Source organism: Passer domesticus, chromosome 2 (genome assembly GCF_036417665.1).
Source record: "Passer domesticus isolate bPasDom1 chromosome 2, bPasDom1.hap1, whole genome shotgun sequence".
Classification (NCBI taxonomy): Eukaryota; Metazoa; Chordata; class Aves; order Passeriformes; family Passeridae; genus Passer; species Passer domesticus.
In genome coordinates this window covers 49,922,762-49,947,005 of record NC_087475.1, presented here as the reverse complement: position 1 = coordinate 49,947,005, position 24,244 = coordinate 49,922,762, and the positions used below count along the sequence as shown (strand labels likewise).

Sequence of the window (24,244 nt, the reverse complement as noted above, 5' to 3'; positions counted from 1 at the left end):
TCAGTCTTTCATCAGGAAATAATGAAAGACACTGCACTTTCCTCTGTAAGGCTTGTTTACACAGGAAAATTCAGTGTATTTGTGGTGGGATATAATCAGACCAGTGTAACAACCCATTGCTAATACTGATATGCCAGAATAGTTACACCAGAAATTTCTCCATTTTAGACAGCACTTTTGTTCTGAAAGTATGAACATATGGCATGTGGCTGCACTGCTACACCTACAGAAGTCTTCATCCATTGCCTGGGATTATTTCCTATGTATTTTAAGTGTCCTCGTATTTGTTGATGCTCTTGTTGAAATACTTAGTTCTATATTTACACAAAGAGCTCCAACAATGCCCTGTAGCTGAGATTATCACAGGCACATACAATGCCTCCTGCCAATATAATTCAGGGATTAATCCCCATCCAACAGGGAGTTTGGAATTGCACATGACCACCATATGATCAGGGCAGTTATATGACCAGTCTTGACCTCTCTCCACTGTGATTTTTGTTAGAGCTTTCACTCCCTTATCTCCAAAGCCACCACTTCCCTTCTGGCTAAGGACCAGAACTAACTCAAATCTTGTGTCAGCAACAAGTTTTTTCTAGAGAAGCAGGTTTCTAGGAAAGTGGTGGGATCCCATGGGGATAAGAGATGAGAGAGGAAGATCTGTAAGGCTCTAAGGAAATGACAGGTAGGGCCAGTAGATAACAAGAGAAAAGAGGTATGTCATGCTGTGAAAATGAAACTCCCTTATTCCTGTCTATGGCCACTGCTCTCCTTCAGACTTTTCTCATTCCTGTGATGGCCTGGATAACCATGTTGCTTACCTCTTTTTACCCTCCAGAGTCTCTCAAATTGTACAAAAAAGCAAAAGAGGTAAGGCTGTTCCATGGAAGAAGGAAAGGATGCAAAGCACAGCAAAGTCAGAATGGCACCATATAGCTGTAGGCATATATTCCTCAGGTCGAACAAAAGACTGTATGGAAAGAGACAACATTTTCCAGGGTAAAGCAACTCTATGTCCACCCAGGAACAGACAAAACAATCTGTCCTGGCATAAAGTAGCTGCAGGATAATCTGTCCTGGAAAGCAGCTTTGTAGAGAAGCACTTGAGGGTCCTGGTGAACAACAAACTGTCCATGAGCCAGCAGTGTGCTCTTGTGGCCAAGAAGGCCAGTGGTATCCTGGGATGCATTAGAAAGAGCTTTGCCAGAAGGATGAAGGAGGTGATCCTGCCCCTCTGCTCAGCCCTGGTGTGGCCAGATCTGGAGTATTGTGTCCATTTGTCATGTGTCCATTTGTCATACTGTGTCATGTCATATGTTCATTTTGTGGCTCCCTGGTACAAGAAAGACAAGGAATGAGAAGAGGATCCAGTGGAGGGTTATTTTAGAGAATTGGAGCAACTTTGTTGTGAGAGAGCTGGCTCTGTCTAGCCTGAGGAGATGACTGAGGAGGGGATTTTATCATTGTATACAAACATCTTCAAGGGAAAGGTTGAAAAGGTGGGGCCAGGTTCTTTTCATTGGTGCTGTGACAGGACAAGGGGAAAGGTGTGCAAACTGAAACACAGGAAGTTCCATGTGAATATGAGGACAAATTTATTTAAACTGAGGGTACCAGAGCAGTGGAACAGGCTGCCCAGAGACATTGTGGAGTCTCTTTTTCTGGAGACATATAAACCAACTCCTTGACACAAACGTGTGCAGCCTGCTCTAAGTAGACAAGCTTTGGCAGGGGGTTGGACTGAAGGAACTCAGAGGTCCCTTCAGCCCCAACCAGGGCTTGAAATATTCTGAGATGCAGGAGAGCCAGTACCAGAACCTACTTGAAACCACAGGGCAAGAACTTCAAATGCAATGATAAGAAAAGTGAAAAGAAGAAAAGAGCAGCACCTTAGCTGACCCTTCTTTATCTTCCCCACTCAATAATTTTCTCCTTGTCAATTTTTCCACGTCATCTGCAATGCCCACAAAATATCTCAATAACAAGCTTCGCACCTGGCAACATCATGATTCCCCCTTTACTAGCTCCTTTTAAGTCTTGGGTTGGGAACAAAGGGAAGAGAAAATTAGAACCATTAGTAACTGTTTCTGGGCTGTTTCCTTATCAGAGATGTTAATTGCATCATATGAGTCTACATGTGATATTTCTTATTAATTTTCAATGTTATAGTAATTAGGCTAAAAGCAATCAGCTGGGACACTCAATGCTGTTATCCAATGTGATGTCTGAGCCCTGTAATTCTAACAAAAGGCAGGGTGAGAGGTATTGTGAGTCATTTTAAATCATCCTTAAATAGGAGAGGAAATAAACCACAGATTTTTCTTTTTTTGTCTCGCCTTTTGTGTAGTAAACAGCAGAGCAAATGTTCTTCTAACCTAAATGGGAATGTAAAAGGAGTGCTGTATCATAGCAACAGCCAGAGGTTTGTCTCAATATTTGAATGATTATGAACATCCTTGTTAAGTGTATAGTATACTGCTATGTCATAAGAAAAACCTAGTAAATTACTGCTATAAAAGTGAGCTGTTGAAGCTGAGTATCTTAGATTCCTTAATGATGGTATTTATTTAGCACTGCAGGAGTGAATTCTTATTCCCAGGCATTCTTTTTAATGACAGGAGACATATCATAAGAGGATGAATAATAAGTCCTGATATACTGGGAGCAAAAACTCTCAGATGTGTTTTGAAATTGTGTTTAACACAAAATTGAATTTTCAAATCAATGTGCAAAGTAACCTTTTTTAGGAATAAAGTTTTTGTGTCTACTGTTCAAACTGGGTGAATTGTCAATGAGCTGTAATGGGGAAAGCTTGTTTTATTGACTTTTGTGGCAAAAATAGTATCTTTATTAGCATTTCATCTGTATTTGTCCAGAACAGGGGTTATGTGGTAGGCTGGAGGGGTTTTTTTAGATTATTTTTTTGCACCAGGTTACTTAAGTCTGTTTTGTCCAGTTCTTAAATATTGTGTGTTGCAACCAAGCAACACGACTAATGTTTTGAAAAGCACCTAACTATGTTCTTACACCAGGGCTGCATTCACAGAAAAATGTGCTGTTACAAAATGTGCCTTGCAAAGACACTGCTGGCCAGGGAATTCACTCTGTAGCACCATGGGAGGAGAGCACCATGTACACCAGGAGAGGTATTTCTGTCATGTGTTTGTGTGTGCATGTGTGTATAGAATCAGGGCTTTTAAGGGGGAAGCATAAAACCTCATCAAGTCAGGAAAAGAGCTGTTACAGCTGCTGGTTAGTAAGACACATGGGGGAAAGGTATCTTAAAAAAGTTATTAACATGACCCTGCATGAAGTACTTGAATTAATCTAGGAACCAGAGTAATAAACCTAACTGGACAGCAGGCTTCATTTGTGTGCTGACACTCCCTGTCACAAGTTATTTGTTTTATTCAATGTAAAAAATATTAATCAGGAAGAATGGAGAGTATTCTCTTTCCAGTAAAACCTTCTTACTGGCTGAAAAATGGAAATGGTTATGAGGAACATGGAGAGTACAGCTAACACAGCTCATTACCCTTCAGATGTACTTTAAGAAACAGGAAACTTTAAAACCCAGGTTTTTGAGATGTGCCTTTAATCTGTAAGAACAAGCAAACATTTCCCAGTGGTGAATCCTGACTGGAAGGAGCCACTTGTTCCAGCTGTGACCACACCTCTGCTTGTTCAACTCAAAGAACTGCCAAACAAGGTTATTGCCCTTCAGTGGGAAGTTTGGAGGAAGAAAAAGCATCTCCATTCTTTCCCTCCAGCAGATTAATCAGTTTTTCCCTAAAACTTCATGACAGCTGGTACTCTGACCACATCAGATTAGTTAGGGCTTGGCAGCACCCCCATGGTTAGCCCATGAACACCAGTATGGGAAGTGAACCTCACCACTTCATCCCATTTTGGTGCTGAGTGCCAGTCTCTAAACTCTAGTCTATGGATATGTTTGTTTTGTGAAACATAATTGATTGCTGAATTTGGGGATTTATTTGCCTTGGCATGAACTGGCTGCTCAAGTTTGGCTTTCTCTGTGGCAAATGTTTTGGTTTTTTTTTTTTTTTTTTGGTTGTTGTTTGTTTTTTCTTTTGTTTTGGGGTTTTTTTGTTTGTTTGTTTGTTTTGGAGCTACAGTATTTTGATCTGATTCTAAACTAATAAATAAATACTGATTTTGCTAGTGATGTGGGCCAAAGTCATCTAATACGCTCCTTTATAGAAGCTCTGACAAATACAGAGAGAAAGTAGGGAAAGATAATAGAGAGGCTAAATAGGATATGCATGGAGTATCTTAATTTTGCTACAAGCTGGGCTAATTAGCTCTAATTCCTTTCAATGAAAAGGTGATAAATAAAGCTACGTTGAAGCTCTTGTCTCTTATCCTTTCCTTGCTTCAGTACTTGTATTACTCTATTGTGTTTCTCCCCTAATTTCTGTATGTGTCTGAGAAGAATCTGGCCCTTTCATTTTAAGGAAGAAATCCTTGAAGTCAGAACTCTCTCTGGCACTAAAAACTAGTGCAGAGTACAACAGGCAACAATTTCCCTGAGCTGGTTTCTGGACATACCTGAAGGTGTTACCCCTCCTTGGAAACAGCTTCTCTGCACTGTAACATTACTTCTTTTGGAAAAATAGGTATGTTCATTTTTCCTGAACATGAAAATTTGACATGGTTGAGTCAAGTTTCTTTCTCCTGTAACCATCCTCTCTCCTCAAATTGCTATTGTAGAGGTAGATTTTTCTTTAAATTAAAATGAGAGTTTCAGAGTGCCCCTCTATTTTGTAATAACAATGGATAATGGCCTGTAGTCCTTTGTCACTGAAAAATACATGCTTTCAGCTGAAAAGATGCATTTTTCTTATCCTTGGTCTCTTTTCCCACCCTCTTTGAAATCTAAGAAATGATGCAGCAGATGCTGAGCTGCAAACTAGAAGACATATATGATTTAAGTGTCAGTTGCCTGGTATTTTTTTGCCTGGTTCTTTTAGTTCACTATGACAGAAGACTGCAGCTGTGCAAATTAAAATAGAAATCTTAAAAAGATCATAATTTTTATTTCTTTTTTTTTCCCCAGCTATTTTTAAAATTTTCAAAACTATGTATTCTTTGTCAAATAAAATCAATATTTATCTTATTATACTTTTTTACATGCTAATTTTATTGTTTCCAGGGGCAACTACAGAGGAAATAAACACAAACAGCCAGTGTGTTCTATGTTTATTTTCTATTTATTATTTTGTTGTGGGCAAAATGTTTGGGAGGATAAACTCATCATCATATTTTTGCTCTGTTAAATTGGCCGATTCTTGGTGCTGTTCACAACAGCCTCAACAGATTCCAGGGAGACGAAAGGGCTGGTGGGCTACATTCTGCCTTTTTTCCACATGGGAATTTGGGAATGAGGTGGGGTTTTATAGCTGATGACCTCACCTATATACCAGCAGAATGATCATATGTGTTGTTTAACCAAGGGCCATTAGCTATTGCTTGGGAATGTTTTAAATATTAATATCCTGGACACCATTGCTGTGTGGGTTTTCTTGAAACTCACCTTTCTACATGAAGAATAATATATAAAGGAGTCAAATTAAATAATTTGGCTATGCTACAGCTAAACAGTGTGTGTTGTACAAGGGAAGCCCCCTGTATTGTTATGTACTTTGACGATTGCATTTCCTTTTAATCTGTTCTCTTAAAACTCCTACAATCACTACACCAATTTGGTTTCAGGGTCACAGCTCAGTCCTATAGGTCAAAAGAGAGAGTCCAAGGAATGATGATTTATAAAGCTGCAAATTCATTTGAATGTTTACCAAAAGATACTTTGTAGTCTTTGCCCTTGCTGTTTTCCTGCTTCAGATTCTGTTTTAGGGTACAATCCAACCTGAATGCATTAACGTCAGACTATTTTTTCCCACTTTTCTCACCTTTTCAAATTTTGAGCAGACTCCACTCCAGAAATGAGCAGCCCAACAGTATATCTTACTAATATCAGAAAAGGCAATGCCTGAAGCGGTTGCAAAGATCGATGAGGGAGCTTTGGAGAGATGACTGACATAAACATTTCAGCTATGGAAAGGAATGAAGCTATTGAAGCAGGAAAAAAATCAGACTAAGGAACCAGAGACCTCTAAAACAAAAAGTTTGGCTCCATTTCTATTGAAGATACATTAAAATAATCACGATTTTTCTGTAGGCTACAAAGAAGGCTTAGGTTTCAGTTTGTTACTTTGTTAATAAAAGTCACTTCTCCACCTATAAATAATCAAATGTTTTAAGAAAGGTGAAATATTTTGCAATATTTTGGTGCTCTCTTGAGGCATTCTCACATCCTCTATGTGTAGACTGATTTTCCCCTCCTTTATTCTACCCATCACCTGATACTTTTATCCATTGGATGGATTAGAGATTATGTTGCTGTGATGGTTAATCACTTGTGAAGGATAAAAATATCACAGTGGAGCTGGATGAGTTAAATTTAACGGGTGTGTAGCTGACAGGCATGTACAGGATAAGCACTTTTATTACGTACTTCTCAGCGCCACTCAGTTCACAGTGTGCTCCACAAACATTGGCAAGGAAATATGTCATGTGCCAGGGAATGAGTAAGAGATTTGTGTGAAATATGGATGCCAAGAATGTCTAATTATAGCTCATGAAAGACCAAACAATAACCAATAACAAAACCCAACAGAATAATTCCCTCAAACCAAAGGTGGATTAATGATTTTTGCAGACAACTGACAATACTAATAGTCACCGAAATTCCTACGTGGTCAAGAATCCATGGGTAAAGAAGTGGCCTAGATCTGTGGAAAAGAGGTTCTTGTCATGACAGAATGCAGGATGAAATCATCTTTCCTTGTCCAAAAGGCACTCCAGCATCTTAAATAGAAAACTATGTGTTAAGCTATGTTGGAATCAGGGAAGGAGCAGCTTTTTCCCAACTAGAAAAAATCAATCTGACTTGTACTTCCAACATTCAAAATAAGGCAGCAGATGGAGTTGCTAGGAGACAGAAGGCAAAGAACAAGAGCATGAATGTGCTCTAGTGTCTCTACACAATAGCAAAGAGTATATGAAATGAGCTGGAGCTTTAGATCTCACCATCAGCTATGACTGTTACAAGTGATGAAATGCAGTCTTTGTGCTAACCAGAATGCTTAATCTGAACAATTTTTAATAAGGGGATCTATGACAATTGTATTATGTGATATTTAATGCTGCTCTGCAGGCAATCCTTGTAACCACAGAATTGCAGTATAATTCAGATAGGAGAGATCTTGGGAGGTCTAGCCCAGCCTCCTGCTGAAATCATGACCAGCTCTGAGGTCAGACCAGGATGCTCAGGGATTTATCCAGTCATCTCTTCCATGAATGGAGATGGTGTAACCTCTCAGCACAACCTGCTCCTCCTGACAGCACTCATGGGAAGAAAGGTTTTCTTCATATCCTCTCTGAACCACTCTTGCATTAATTTGTGCCTGCTGCCTCTCAGCCTCACACCACTTTCTCACTGTGGCTCCACCTCTTTACTGACATCCCTGCAGGTACTGGGGGCTTCTGTCATGTCCCCCCAAAGCCATCTCTTCTCCTGACTGAGCAAGCCTCAGTCCCACAGCCTTGCTTCATGGGACAAATGGTCCAGCCACAATCATCCTGGCTGCCTCTGCTGAACTCATCCCTGTTTATTGCTGCTTACCGTACTCAACACCTAAAACTGGACACTATTATTCATGTGACCTAAGAAATGCTGGCTTTTCTGCTGTTAATACAGTTCTGGATGATGTCAGCCATCTTCGGCATCTCTTGCCAAGGTGCACTGCTGGCTCGTGTGTGGCTCATGCCTAATTTTGAACCCACCAACACAGGAGGTCAGCAGGAGCCTGCTGCCACTCCAGGGATTTTTGTTGACTGGCCAATATAAGTACAAAGAGATAGTGCAAGGTGGAAAGAGTAATAGGGCCGTGTGCAGTGTTGATAAAATGTGAAGTGAAAGTAAAGCCTGGCTGAGAAGTTGTCTTGGGAAAGATGAAATGGATGAGGAATGAAAGAAGTGTCAGTAGGCTTTGATTATAGCACACTTAGAGTAAGAATGATTTTGTAACAAATAATTTTCTTGTAGATGCATCTCACATAATTTGACCACCACTGGATAAGAAACCATCATGAAAAGGGCTTTGTTAAATAGATTAGAGAACAAGTTTAGAATATATATATTAAAATATCCATTAAATAATTATGTTCTTCATGTACTTTTTATGATAATTTTATTTGGTGAAAAAAAATCTATCCAGTTTTAGGAAAATACTTATATTTAATAATAAATATAAGAAGAAAAGAGTTTATCAGTTATAGTATTATAAGGTCATCAGATTTTGAGAGAGATGTCTGTAGAACAAAGAAATATGGTGAGCAATATCTAAACCAGTACTTAATTGGTTCTATGAGTGGAGAAAAATTGCCAGAGAAAAAAGTTTGCTGGGAAAAAAATACTGGGTAAAAGGCATAAAATATTATCGTTCTTATGTGAATTTTAATAAACTACTTGAATAAGTATAAATTATTAATTTAAATATTTATTCCAAAAGCAATTTTCAATAAATTGTCACTTTATTTGAATAATAACTCACAAAACTACAAAGATTGCCACTTTTGAGCAATTTATTGCATGTTGATGATGTAGAACTCTACTTGTCCTGTGTAGAGTTCAGAGTTATCATTCTAATCATAGTTGTTAATGATCAAAGAAAATCCCCAAGCCTTGAACTATGTGTTTGTGTTCTTATGCAATAGGTTGCAGGTAATCACAGAGCTGACATAAAGAAAAAAAAAAAAAACAAAAACAAATAAAAAATAACAAAATTGTTTGCAGATTCTAGAAAATCCAGATAATAAGGCATCTGGACAGAACCACAAGAAGGACAGAAAATAGAAACAGACATTGGGGTGAAAGTGGACAATGAATCTGGGAGGAGTCACCAAACAAGAAAAAGTAGGGTGTGCATGCAGGAATCTGTACACAGCATGAAGCCCCAAGGCAATGCTGGTTAACCAAACCTGATCTACAGCATTCAGCACTGGCTCTATCAGTGGTTAAAATAAAAACAAACAACACCCCCCCCCAAAATAGTCAAGTAAGTAAAGTAAGTAGGGCATTCAGTGCATGACTGGCTGATACTAGCTCTCAAGCTGAGACTTAGCAGGAAATGAGCTTCAAATAAGCTTCAATAGTTGGCATAACCAGACTTTTCTCAGTTGCAATTTCTCTGGGTTTGGCTTGCACACAACCTCTGTCTGAAAGGATTCAGCAGGGAAAGGATGATTGTGTCTGTGCTGGTCCCACCACCTGCTCTAAGGATGGATTCCCACTTCTTCAATCAGTGAATTGTGTTCTACAACTTGCTGCACGCCCCCTCGAGCAGCCTGGCCCTATCTATAGCACTGGGATATGACAGATGCAGCAGCTATCCCTTGCAGCCACTTACTCCCAGGCATCTTAAACACTGGTGTATTTGTGCAGGATGCCAAGGGTGTGTTTGCATAAGGAGTTATGTATTATGACAGCTTGCTGCCTGCTAGGAAGGGGTTTGAAGGCTGGGCCAGGTGGAGGTGGTGGGAGCTGGCTTGCTTCCACCCATAGTGCTTATTGGAGCAGGCCCTGAGATGGTTTTATCATTGAGTCATTTCCAGGTTTTGGCTGGGTGGATACCAACTTTCTCCATGAAGGATCCAGCATGTGCACGTGGGCAACAGGAGCAGGCCCAACTGACAGCTCAGATGTACCCAGAACTCATGTTTGCCAGGTACTTTAACTCAGTCTTACCACCTGGCAAGCCTTCAAAGTGAAAATAGGCACATCTCATCTAGGAAAGCAAATGTTCACAGTCTTCACTGCAGTGTGGAAACCTTCTTTCTGCTAATCTTCAAGTCTCCACATCCAGAGTACTATAAATATTTACAATATTTTCCCATGTGCCTATGGAATATAAATACCAAACTTGTAGAGAAATCATTAAGATTCAGACCCAGGACATGCCTTTTTAATACCAGTATAAAAATAAATAGCTGATAATATCCCTGATTTTATTATCCAGGGACATTATATCTGTGCATTAAAAGGCAGAAATTCTAGGATGAAATTAGATAAGAAAAAACATTAACTGAGTGGTGAGAACTCTTTGGGTTGTCTGCATGCTTTGTGGATGGAACAAGTTCCCCAAGTGCTCAAAAGAAGGTTCACCAAGTCAGATTTGAGGGGAACAACAAGGCTCTGCATTTTCTTTGTGTCCTGGCTGAAGGAAAGGTAGGAGGGAGCAGAGAGCAAAGAATGGACAAAAAGTTCCCTCATTGCACTGTGGTTCAAGAGGTCCTTGTTGCCTTTGCAGCCATGCAAAGGTGATGTATATTTTCCATTCCTTTCCTAAGGGTAATAGTAGTTCTCTGCACTGAGCTGGCATTCAAAGCCAGGCTGGCTAGCACTTCATGGAATGGCACCACCAAGCCAAGTACAGCATCTGAATTGGCACAGAATATGCTCTGTGAGTCTTTCTGTGCCTTGCTGCTTTTTACAAAGCCTTTTTCTACTTGTGATGTAAAAGTCTCCTCCTGAAGACAGGGTTTTTTTCCTTTAGGGTGGGCCCACTCTTAATTTTGAAAGTTGAAATAATAACACAGAGTTGTTCTCTTTGCTTTTTCCTTTATAATTTCAGCTCATGCTCAAGCATTGAAAAACTAAGATTCAGATCACTACTCTGCTGATGGAGAGCTCAACCCCACCGTCTCCACATTCTAGATAAATCCTTTCTCTACCAGGCTACTTTGGGTTCAGATCCTCCTTCCTTCTGTTTCTGGAGCTGTGGCACTATTCAATTCTGCCATTTGTTCACTTGTCTGCATGACTTATAGCCCCATGGTTAGATTACCTTTTCACAGAAGGGAGATGGGGATTTGAGCCTCCATCAGGTTCAGGACAAAAGGTGGAGTAAGTCCCAGGTCCTGGTGTCCTAATATTTGTATAATTTGACACAGAGTGGGTAATACCATAATCATTGCCTTTGGAGTACATAAAGAAAAATTGCAAAGTCCGTTTGCTATTTTTATGGAACCTCACTTTATTGCAGTTTGTCTTATTTTTAGATCAAGTACTGGACTGGGATCTTTGTGGAGGTGAAGCAGATGGGAGGTATCAGGTTATGGTTGGTGTGACCCTTAGGATATATATATGTTAGGTCAATCTTCATAACGCAAATTAAAACCAAACAAGAAGGCAATTGGCAAATTCGTGTGATTTTGGGGGCAGGGTACATAAAGCAGACTTGCTCTTGCAGTGTTGAATACAAAATCACGTATTCATTCCCAATACTGCTTCCACCCCAGGCCCTTTTAGGTAGAAAGAAAACGGATCAGCTCTGGAGGAAGTCTCTGTTCTTCTTTCTCTTCGCATGCACATCTCCACTGTGTCTGTGGCACTTGGCACATTGTAGTCTGTCATCATTCCACAACTTGGCTTCCTGTGGTGTGAAATCATTAGCTGATTTAGGCTTGTCAGGATTGGCTCTGCCCCGTGGTGCAGTGGGAAGACATTCCTGTAGAGATGAGTTCAAAAGCAGTGCTGCCACCTAGACAGCAGTTGCCACATCAAGTGGCACTGGCAAATTAGGACACAGACTTTTCTCTTCTCTGACCATCTTAGCAAAACTTTCAAGGTATCTCTATTATATTGTCAATTTCTTTTTGTTTCTTGCTGGAAACAAAATTTGCTTGGGCGCCCCTACATTCCTTAAATTTGTGTATTCTATATGTTGTTGTCATAAGTTCTTATATGGGTGTGGCAGTTTAATGAAGATGTGGTGAGGAGGTAAGGGGTGAAACATGTATTTTAAAAGGCAGTAAGAAATGCTGTAAGATGATCTCCTGTCTTTCATTAGAATCTAGTGTGTTATTTATCAGTGAAAATGCCATTGCAGAACAGGTTCATACAGGAAATGAAACTTCAGCAAAAGTAGGTGGCAGATAAAATCAACATTCAATTCAGCTCACTCTATGTAAAAGGAAAATATCCACATCATTTTGAACTCAGGGACATGCAAAATCTTTGCTGGTTTGGGGTTTAAATTAACACCTATCTAAAACAGCTGTTAATATGCTTTAGTGGTTCCATGTACTAAAACTAAATTTATCTTCTAATTAAATGAGATAGTCAAAACCTAGCATTTAATCTATCTTAATGAATTCCTAAAGAAGGGGTAGTGTTTAATAGCCTCTTTTGACTTTGTTGTATTAAGAATGATAAAGGAAAGAAATTTAAAAGTCTAAAGTGAGTCTAAATGAGGCTTTTTTCATTTACAAGTGCCATTGTAATAATTCTTATTTATTTCAAAGTAATTTTAAAGGTGATAGAAACAAGTTTTTAACCTTGGCAATTGGATAATCTCAAAAAGGGGTAATGATATGAAATTACCACTCCCTCCTCCAACACAAAGCAATTATTAAAATTTGTCAACCTGACATCTTGGGATTTTATCTGACTTCTTACTGCAGAGGCAGTGAAGCTTACCAGATAATTCAAATTAATACAGAGGGCTTATTTTTGCTACTGAACTTGATGGTCAGCTGTCTACACATAGAAAATCCATTTGAAAAGATTATAAAGCATGGTGATTTAGAAGATGTGCACTTATTCCTTTCCATTCAGCTTGATTAGCCTTTTATACCTCACAATGGTTTGTCTAAAAGAATTGTCAAATTTGAGGGAGTTTACTCAGCATTTTGAATTTATAACAAAAGCCCATGACATGGAAAGCCCCTCTTGGTTTTCTGCAATGCCAACAGCTCCCAAAGCCATGAAATATAGTTGACCAAGATACAAAGAACACAAAAAATCTTGAATCCTGAACATATTGAACACATCTGCAAACACTGAGTAATATCAAAAAGAAAATCACTGGACTTTTAATGTCAAAAATGTGATGGGAGGAGCCTATTTCCCCTCTCTCCTCTGAACAGCACATCCATTCACTCCATCTGCTTTCCTCCCTACTCAGATCAACATAACTGTTCTACAGGATATAAGCTGTTTTTCAGCTCTCTGGGTCTCTTGGCTCTTCCACAAGTGTTATTAATGCTGGGAGTCGTGCTGATTTCATCCCATTCCTAGTAGTAAACACCACAGATTTTGTCTCATCAACACAGGGCTATCCCTGTGCTTGCAAATACAGCAGTGCCAGGAACCTTGCTTCAATCCTCTCTGGCCAGCTGGCATGGACTAGTCTTGTTCTTACTACTGAAGGCTCATAAACAAGTTTGCTACATCCCAGCTAACTATTGGGAAATAGTGCATGGCTTTTCTAACTCTGGGCCTAAGCTGAGGATTTGTTTGGGAACTGGCCAGGGCCTCATACCAGGGACTGTTTCACTTCTTTAACAACAGAGAAGGCAAAATCACAATGTCAGCGTTGGTCTGCCAGTATAGACATAACCAGGTGGATTTCTCTTTAAGATCTTACTGGATCTCTTTCTGGATCCATAGTTTTCTGGAGCTGGTGGGAAACCTTCATGTCTCTGCTCCCAGCCCAGGCAGTAGCAGTACAAGCACAGGGGGGACCCCTTAAAAAAATATTTCTTCAGTATCCTTGTCCTGACTGTGAAAAAGGGAGAGAAGTCTGACTTTTGTTATACAGGGACAGTGTTACATCTTTTTTACAGACAGTGTCTTTATTGTCTGTCCCTTTTGGGAAATCAAAAATTTCTCGGGTCAGAGTCTGAAAATTTTTCAGAAGGGAAAATAGCACAGCACAGCAAAGAGGTTAATTTTTAGAAGATTCATTTCAACTAACACCTTTGACAATCTGGTAAAATCTTACATGCTTGCCTGTAAAAGATAGTGTTTAATTTATTTCAGAAAAAGCAGGTTAACAGCCTGATATTTCCAACCCAATGCAAAGAGAGCATTATGAGAGCTGAGGCAGCACATAAGTCCCACACAAATCTGACTCTCTGAGATTTATTTCTGTAAACTGACAGCCACAAACTTCAAATAATGAAACTGAAGTGAAAAAAAAAAACACCAAAAGATTCCTCTATTACAGAATATCTTGCATAATATTAAGCTTCAAAGATTTCCATTTCTAATTTTATCGTAGCTTTTTTTTTTTTTTAACTTTTTGTCACACAGCAAGAAGGGCAGAGTTGCCACATCCTTGCATCTTGTGATGTGGTATGTAAGTCAGCTGAGTCCTAGTGTGAAAAAGAAAACAAAGCGTTTCTAGTTTGCCCCAAACACTTCTTTTAATTGTAGTACATTTAATTCATCATGGGCCTGTCAGATTTCAGGCTACAGAATAAACAGGCTTTCAGAGATACTGGTGGCTCCAAGCATGACTATTTTTAAATTTAAACAGTTTTTACTTCTGTTTGTTTGCTACACAGTATTTTCCTCAGTGGTGTTTTTATGCTGAACTGAGACTTGGCAGTGTTTTCCATTGGAATGTTACACTGTCATGTAAGGTCATAAGGGAAAATGCCACTCGGTGTTTCCCAGTGATTGTACACATGTAACATTATTTCTTTTCATTGAACTCAGCTTTTATTTCTGAGAAATAACTGTTATTTTAGCTTGCATCACTGCAGATATTATTAGTCATAAACCTATGCAGCTATTTGTCTTATGTTCAATAGTCAAAGAAATCCTTCCTTCCTTCCTTCCTTCCTTCCTTCCTTCCTTCCTTCCTTCCTTCCTTCCTTCCTTCCTTCCTTCCTTCCTTCCTTCCTTCCTTCCTTCCTTCCTTCCTTCCTTCCTTCCTTCCTTCCTTCCTTCCTTCCTTCCTTCCTTCCTTCCTTCCTTCCTTCCTTCCTTCCTTCCTTCCTTCCTTCCTTCCTTCCTTCCTTCCTTCCTTCCTTCCTTCCTTCCTTCCTTCCTTCCTTCCTTCCTTCCTTCCTTCCTTCCTTCCTTCCTTCCTTCCTTCCTTCCTTCCTTCCTTCCTTCCTTCCTTCCTTCCTTCCTTCCTTCCTTCCATGGAAAATTCTTTCTTTTCTCTGTAAAATCTTCAAAGATATAACTCTTTAATACAAATCTATTATAGTCTCTGCTAGAATCCCTCAAAGTAGTGTTTAGAAGCTTTTAGAGAAGGAGAGGATTGGATTAATTCATTCTTTGATTTATTTTGAATTGCAGCCTTTTGAATGACAGAAATGCAATGCCCATTACCTTGCAGATGGACACATCTGCAAATCTGTTAAATAACAGAGTATTGCTTGCACAAGCTGTAATTTAAAGGTTGAAAAACCTTGCATCATCCCTGAAATATAAAACCACAGATGCTCAGTTTCCCAACACTGCATTTTACAAAGCTCTGAGCCAACTCTTTAAGTAAGCCCTTATGTAGTCCTGTTCAGTCCTTTTGAAGAGAAATTAAGGGTATCTTTTTTATTTCAGTATGAATTCATCTGAATAGAGACAAATTAAGAATATATCTCTTTTGTTCTGTTTGATTGCTGGAATGTCAGTGGAAAATGAATCTTCTTCATTACAAAATAATTTCCCTTTCACACATGACCTTGTCTGAGTACATTTTTAAGCACTTTGCACTTACCTAGTGCTATATTACCATAGGTCTCTAGCTGCAATAGCCTGTGGGTTTATATCAGAGGTGAGATGTCATAGGACTCCAACTCTCTATGATAATTGTGAGGGTTTTAATTATTTCTGAAATGTCCTTTAAATCCCATTAGAGATGGAGGTCCAGCTACAAAATCGAGTCACACGCCTCAGTTCTTGATAAATTATCTTGATGTGATTACTCTTGCTGTTCAAACTCTTGCAAGCCAAGCAATTTTGCTGCAGGAATGTCATTAACCACAAATAAAGGAGGCTTGATTATTGTTTCTATTATGTTAAGGTATCATGTTTATACCAAGCAAACTCTCCAGTGAGTTTCAGTGAAGCACAGTGCACTTGGAATGAGCAGGTATGGCCCAGTAAACACCCCTGTATGCATATCAGCTCTGGTTCTACAAGCAGTAGATGTGTGTTAGCATGGCAGTGACCCAGGGTGAGTATTCCCACCTCCAAGGAAGGGCCAATTCCCATAAGTGTGGTGCTACATTAAAACTGCATTGCATTGCAATTAGGCTAAAGCAAGCTGCAATACCTTCACTCAGCGATGCATTTCAGGTACATGCACACCCAGATACATGCAGCAGATAGAAACTGCTCATGTCCAAAAGTGTATTTACACTACAACATTGGTGAACCTTGTGTTTATTCCAGGTTCCAGCACCTTGTATTGCAGATGTGTTATTTTAGTCTGATGTGGAGCAGGGTGGTTCCAGCCAGGGGATGGGGGATGTAACTGTGAACTGCTTTGCACTGGAGTCCATATTATATAAAATGGATATGGGCCTGTACATACTCCACCCCTGCAATACAGGAGCCTTCATGCTTTGATTGGGGCAAGAAAGACAGAAAAACAAGTCCACCCCACATTATAAAAAAGCTGTCATTTGTTTGAAATATTCCTGGATCAAACACCAATTTCTGCATGATGTGGCCATTTTAATTTTCTCTCCTCTGCCAAAAATAATCAGTTTTTTATTTAGGTACCAGTGTGAGATGGATGGTCAGAAATACCTTGACTATTGAACAACTTACAAATGGAATACAAATAACTTTCACTAATTTGGATGGCAAAAGCCTTGGACTTCTGAAATTTAGCTTAAAACTGGAAATCAGGTTCTCTGTTGCTACACTTTGCAGTGAAGTCATAATTGTGTGTTTGACATTAGTCTGTTGCCATGGATAGTAGGAATCAGGATAGGATGTGATGACATTAAAAGGTCACTTCAATCTCTAATAGCTTTGGTTCTGGAAATGACTAATGGCATTGTGCTGCTACAAATGTAGAGCTGGAGCAACATGATGAACTGTAACTGACTCTTGTATAAGCATAAATACCTCTGAGATTTAGAAGAAAGATGACAGAGCCCTATTAAAAAGTGAATGGGTTTATTTTTCATCTTGTTCCTTTCTGAAAGAGATTGCATACCTGGTCATTGGAGAGAGTCATTTATTTGGTACTGAAATGTAACAGCAAAATGGGTGTATCAATAAATGTTATTTCTGTTATAAATCTATGATTGTATTTAAACAATTAACTCTGGATAATTAGTTACAGGGGATTTACTTGGACCAATAAACATCACTATTTTGGTATCTCAGAAATTTCAAGACTCTTTTAAGATGTGGCTCTTCTCATCTGATCATAGGAAATAAGGGATAATGTTTATTTTCAGAAGGAAATATTTGAAGTGTCTAACTGAAACCACGGAGTTCCTGCTTGATTTGGAACAGTTGGGCTTGATCTGGCAGAAGAACATGACCGAGTTATTCTGAATGGTTAGTCCTGGTGATTATGTCAGAAAATCTTTAGGGGATGGAAAAGAGATGGAACACAGATTTCTATTAAAAAAACTGTTAAAACAAAAATAAACTCAGCATATATAAATTGTGAAGGCTGTTTTATAGAACTTCTGTGATGCTCTAATATAATCTTTTTATTCACTCATGCAACTCATCAGGAAATTTTAAAAAAAGATATAAAACTCTATATATAAAAAAATCAAAGTCTTTCCACCATCCCTCTCCCTTTTTAAAATACTTTCTTCCACTTCCCTTCCCTTCTATTCCCTTTCTCCCTCTTTCGCTTCCTCCCTTCTTTCCTTCCTTTAAATTTTTTTAATTGAAGGCATTCTATAATCTGTCCTTCTATTAAGCTGGCCATTTTACCACTTAGTTGTGTAACCATTTTCCATCTGCGATGTATTTATTAATCATTCAGTGTTGCCACATGTTTCATTGCACATTTTGCATTCCTGAGAGCAGTTTGTAGGTGGTGTCCTGTATTTGCAAATCTGGGCAATCCAGCCCAAGCTGCTATTCACTGCTGCTGAGAAAAGGGAGAATCTCCTGGCCATTTGCAGAGGCAGTTACACTTTGCCTGCAGGAGGAGAATAACCAAAGAAAGAGTAAATCCTGCCTTTAATCTCGAGTGCAGAGGTAATTTTTTCTCCAGTATTAAGTTTCCTTCTGAGGATGCACAACTGCACCATTGGAGCATCTGTCTTGTGTCTTGGCACATGCTAGAGATTATCAAAGCGGCAGCTTCTGTTTAAAGAAATAGAAAAGCAGGGTTGCAGAACATTCAGACCGCAAAGCAAGGAAGAGTCATAAGAGCCAAACTATATTAAATGTGGTTTTTTTCAGCATTTTGCCAGTGTGCAAAATGACAAGGTAGTTCAGGTGGCACAGTTCTGAAATAGTTCAGTCACTTGTATACAATTTGGGCATGTAGATTTTTTTTACTATCCATTTTTCAGTTCTGTAGATAATCAGTCTATCCATTAAAATAGTGTCACTATTTTCCATGGCAGTGAGAAGCAGCATTTTTTTACCAATATTTTTTGTTACTTATGAGACAAATTTAAACTCTTCTATTAAATGATAATGAATAAACCTAGGCATCTATAAATGAGAAAAAGTTTCTCAAAATGAAGCTGATTCCGTTCATACTCATACTACTTTTGTACAAACATAAAATTGAGTCAAGCAAAGCATTTCCATAGTATTTCTATAATTCATGAATTAGTGTCATCAGTACAGAGAAGGCAGACATTCTCAATATACAAATAATAATTGAAATACATATTTTAGGCACCTAGTTCTTTTCAGGAACTTGAGCTCTCAAGTATTGCTTGTGAGTAATCATCAGTATCAGTAATCTCCACAAGATTTATTAATGCCTTGCTAAAAAGCGCTGGTGTAATTGTCCAGCACTGTTTTCCTTTTCATATAGGGAGATGAAAATCCCAAGCTCTGTCATCATCACCTGGCTTGCATTCAATAATTCAAAATTAATTTAAGTGATCAAGAACTGGGCGTGAACTTCTCTTAAATATCAGGAGAGTAGGTAATAAAATAAAACCAATCAGTCAAATTGTAGCAGCTCTTTTCTGTGTCCTCGTGGGAGGAGAGGGTGAGATCACCGTTTCTGTGAAGCTGAAGTGACCAGCTGACTTCTTTGTCTGCTCGCCTGCGTGCGCTCCTCTGGCACAGCAAGAGACAGGCATTGCTCCCTGCTACCCGGGCTTTCCCATGGATCCCTCTGCACAGTGCAGCTCAGAGACCTGCTGACAGTTTATGTCTCCATAATTTTATTTTTTCTTACGTCACACCTCTAGAAAGAAACAGGTTAATTAATGAGAAGAGTGATGCACAGCTTTGCTTCTCACTGTTATGACTCTGAGCAAGGCCCTGTGAGAGCACTGGGAGTAAATATGTTATATTTCCTTCTGGTTTAGCTACCAGGCCTGGATGTGTTCACAGCGGATTTTATAAGAATTTCTTGCCGTCTTTAAGACTGGCATTTGTCCTCTATGTCTTGGAATACTTCAGGATGTTTAGAATTTGTGTCATTTCAGTTCTGAAGAACAGATTTGCTGAGCTACCTTCTAGGAATGAAACAATTGTACCTCTGGGTGTTTTCAATTTTTTTTCTTTAAAGTTTCATGTGTCCATACAGCATTGTAATGGATGACATGATTTTTGTGATTTCTTTATTCAAGACCAAAAGCAGTTGATTTCAAATTATATACAATGTGCATTTTTATTATTTGTCTTCTCTGGAGTGATAGAAGGTACAGTACAGGACAGTTAACACAAAATACTATGAACTGAATTCTTAAAATACAAGTTATACTTCTATATATTGTGTGTAGTAAGACAAGATTTCCTTTTTCATGTGCCAAATAGGCTTCTATTTAAAGCACAGATATGAGAAGATATGCTATCAGTCAAAATTCAGCTTGGTTTTGGATTGTTAATCTAAAAACCATCTAAATGAATTAATCTAAATTAACAATGAAAGAGGAGTTGTGTCTACTTGTAACTGAAAGTCTGTTCTGATTTCCTGTACTTTGAGGAAGCACCAGTCAATGAGAATTCCTCAATAGTTCCTGTAATTTCAGCTGGAAAGGAAAATATTTTTAAGGATCTCCAGTTAGAAACTGCAGAGAGGGACGTAATAAGATGTAGTTACTTTGAATTAAGATTAAAATGTTGCCTGATAGACCCTGACTTTTTTTAGTAGCAATTATTCTGAGTGCATGATAATACTTGTAAGTGACTGTGTGTGCTTTAAGCTCTCCACTCCTTGATATGCTCTTGAACTTGTGCCATTTTGCACGGGGCACTGAGTCAAAGGTTTTGATGGGGTGACAGAGGACTGACATTATAAAATTAACACGTCCTGAATTACTATCCAAGAAACACAGACTCACAGACAGTGTATAGTTTTAGAGTTACACTCATTGTTGACTGACATTAAATACACTCTTGTCATATTAAAATGCTGTTAGGGCTGCTACTTAATGATTCACTGTGATGTTATGATGGCATATGCTAAATATTCTAAGAAATATTCAGTTATGAACTAGTTCAATAGGAAAGGGTTGTATCAACCTAATGTATTATTATATAAATGGTATTTTCAGTGCTGTTCACTGCGTATTGTCAGATACTGGTCTATTTGGTTGTATAATATCATTACAGCTTATGATATCCGAGACTCCTAAGAGAAATTTGATGCAGAGACAATTAAACACGAGTATGTTCATGCATGTGCACACCTGTGTATTCAGAGCCCATAACCAATTCTTTCAGTACATTTTAGTTACCAAGAGGGAGATCAGCATCCAAAAGCTAAGCAAGCCACACAGATAAACTACTTTTTGCTTTAGGTAAATCTTCAACTTCTAAATATGCCTTACAAGCAGCTCTGCATCTAAGATGCTTGCTTACATTTTAATCAAGTTCTGTCAAACATTTTGTTGGCTAAGGGAGAGATTAACCTATAGCTGTTTACTCAAAGATCCAATGGCAAATAAATTTTACAGTGTTAAGGGATGATGGAAAATTATCTGAGAACCATTTGAGAGTTCTTTCATGCCCTGCCAGTTTGATGGCCTAATTTGAGTAATGAACAAATTTTTTTATGCCTTGTATATGGATGCTGCAAATATCTGGTTTGCAGATTTAACATCACTGCAAGGATCCAGTTTTCTGCTATCTGTGATAAATGTATACTACAGTGGCTGATAAATTATATTATCCACTTTATCTTACAAAAATGCATTCTAATATAAACAAAACTTAGAGCAGTTCTCTGGCCTTTACAGGATGTCAATGGCCTTTACAGGATGTCAGAGTAAAGATCAAAGGGTTCTTTTTAATCCTAAAATATTTTAGGGACAAAAATGCACAGATTCATACGTGGATAAGTAGGTGATATAAGTAGCCACTCCTGGAGGAATCCTGACTTCACTGGAGTCAGTCTTCTTATTTCTTTCTGTCTTCTTTTCTCCTTGAATTTTCTTAATAGACATTTTGAAAACTGTGTTTATATCCGTTTGTTCTGCTTATTTGAGATAGCAGGATTAGGCAGAGACTGCAAAGAAGATAGCCATGTATGTCTGTTTCTGTCTATGACCATCTTATTTCTAAACATTTGAAACACAAATTCCTGATGCCCTCCCCTGCAAAAGCACAGTAGCAGTTTATCTACTGTATATATTTATATTTGTTTAACATTCCATATATGAAATTCCATTTTTACTGTGTCAATTAGTAGCTTCAATGAATAAATAGAGCTTACTGAGGGTCACCTGCTTCAAATCCAGTCTGTCTGGAGAAGATATTCTACACTGCCAAGACTTGTGTGGTATGTGTGATATTAAACCCAGGAAAGCAATTGTTATCCTCCTGATGTGTAGCATAAAGACATACTCTAGAGAGCTCATCTGAATGTTCTTGCTTTAACACAGCTACTCATCTAGGAAAAAAAAATAGTGTGTGTAAATATTCCAGATAACAGTGTTAGCTGGAATTTCACTTGATCAAAGCAAACAAGAATACAAAACAGCCAGTTTGAGGAAACAGGACAGGGAAATTTGTCATGAGAGGTTTTCTGGTAGAAAATACTGGCTCCAGATGGAAGAGATTTAAAGAAGTGTCCAGAACAGTACAATGGAAAGGAAAAAAATGGGTTCTGTGGGGAGTCTCCTCCAAAGTGATCTGCAGAGTCTTGAGGCAATGCAATTATTCTGTGGAGATCAATGGGATTTTTCTCCTGGCTTTAGAGCAGCCAGGATCTCACTTTTGATGCTTATCACTCATGCTTGACCTTGCAGGCAAGGAAGTCATTGCAATTTCAAGTGCCTCAAAAAAGAACCTGTGCCACATGACTGTTGGGCTGAGTATGAAGCCAGTCTTTATGTGTCAGAAAGGCAGAGATACACTTAATGCATCTGAAGTGCTTTAAAGTCAGATTTCTGTATCAGATCACTGTGTTTACAGAGCAGGAGGAAAGCTGGGCATGTCTGGAGTTATCCCACATGTTGACTCACAGCTCTCCTATTCAGAGCCAAAACCACTCCTAGTAACACTTCCAGTCACCAACAGCAACTGCCAGCCAGCAAAAGCAGATAACAGCAGTGGTAAACTTCCAGTCTGCTTTAGCCTGAAAACTTGAGTCTTGGTGGAAAAGGGATTTTAGCTGTTGGACGTAACTGGAGGCACATCAGGCATCCTCTATCCAGCAGTCAAGTCTTCAAAGGCGTTGTGAGCAGTGGAAGTTTTTGCATCTGGAAAGCTCTCCTGAGCTACAGTCTTCAGTGCCAAAATTGGTAAGTCCGTGTTGCAGCAATAAGCTTACCTAAGGAACTTGAAATGGGAATTAATTTGAAATAAAAAAGAACATCTGTGCTTGACTTGCAGTGTTTTCAATATAATCTCTGTTTAATTTGCAAGTAGAATTTCCCCTGTACTCCTGCCATCTGTAATGTGGGCTCTGACTGTCCTGAAAAATACTTTTTCTCTTCTTATTTCAGAAGCAATACATGGATTCTTTAGGTTGCCATCATGAAACTGTACAGTCATGTAGCTAGACTACTAAAAAGTCCCATTGATACAAAATCCAGTCTCTAAATACTTAGCAGATTTGGAAAAAAGGATAAATTGAATGCATGCCAGTATCTTCTGACACTATTGCAAGCAGAGATGCTAGTGAATGTACACAAGAACCTCTTAAAGATGTCTTTAACAATTCCTGTACTTTATTTAGGAATTCATCACTTTTCAGTTATAAGTGAAGGATAAGTGACACTCTTTTATTATATTGCAAGGAAATTTTCATGTTATTTAATGTGTGTCTTCTCTAAAAGATAACCATAAGAATTGGAATGACCACCTCATGAGGGACAAAAGACTAAGCTAGACACTATTTGTCCTGAGGAATTTATTTAGTTTTTAAACTGTTTTCAAAAATCTTGGAGGAAATATACAGTAACCCACTGCCAGGTTTCATTTAATGGCAACTGGCACTGAATTCCTCAAAACCTTTCCACAACCTAAGGTTTTACTTTATAATTGCATTTGTATCTTGACCTGTCTAACCTTCGTCGTGCATAAAATGCACAAACTTCCTTCCTGATTGTGGACAGTAGGTTTATGCACCTATGTGATATTAGCTCGGAGTTTAGCTTAGCATTTGTTCCTACAGAGTTTAGAAAATGTGTTTGAAATAATTTAATCTAATTTATTGATTATATTTACCCAGTAGATAGAAGATTATATTTTCTTGGATCTGGAACAATAGTCTTAGTTACCCCCAGGCTTCAACAGGTTTCAAGTTCGGTTTTGATTTTGACTTGAATTCCATCAGTATGAATACTTGCTCTGGCATCTGAGCCGATTGACTAAGTCACCTCAGGCAATTGAAATCTGCTTCAACTCATAAAATTGGCTTCAGATATGAGTTATCTGGCCTCTTCTTGGTTAAAAGGTGGGCATAGATGCAGAACTTGGGCAAACATGCGCAATGAAATTGAGCAGCTTATTGGTAATCACCAATGTTTTAGCTAAAGAAAAAAAAAACAGAAGAATTTGGAAAAAGTGAAAATTTAACAGGGTAGCAGTCACAAATGAGACAACATATCATGAACTCTAAATAAAACTGGAGATGCCCTTGCTATTGTACCAGCTTCTCAACCCAAACCTTTCAGGCTCTGCAAATACTACTGAAAGGGTGAGGGATGACTAGGCCAGGCTCTTTTGAGACTGTATAAATCATGGCTATATCCTTTCAAATGGATAGTCTTACACCACTGATCTTGGAAGTAAGACGAGAAG

General features: G+C 38.6%; 1 protein-coding gene and 1 long non-coding RNA gene across 4 annotated transcripts in view; both read left to right on the top strand.

Annotated features, from left to right (window-relative positions):
• SCEL (sciellin) overlaps positions 1 to 24,244 on the top strand; it is a 137,434-nt gene that overhangs the window by 47,310 nt on the left and 65,880 nt on the right. Inside the window, exon 1 of one of the 3 annotated variants that reach the window (XM_064408493.1) lies at positions 22,586 to 22,740. The exons of the other annotated variants lie outside the window; for them this stretch is intronic. The gene's annotated coding sequence lies outside the window, so the exon portion shown is untranslated. Of the gene's footprint in view, positions 1 to 22,585; positions 22,741 to 24,244 lie in introns of those variants that run through there. 3 annotated transcript variants of the gene reach the window in all.
• LOC135295408 (uncharacterized) lies at positions 2,262 to 7,133 on the top strand. Its single transcript, XR_010357490.1, has 4 exons — positions 2,262 to 2,422; positions 3,033 to 3,146; positions 4,476 to 4,637; positions 5,174 to 7,133. It is a non-coding gene; the product is annotated as an uncharacterized LOC135295408 (long non-coding RNA).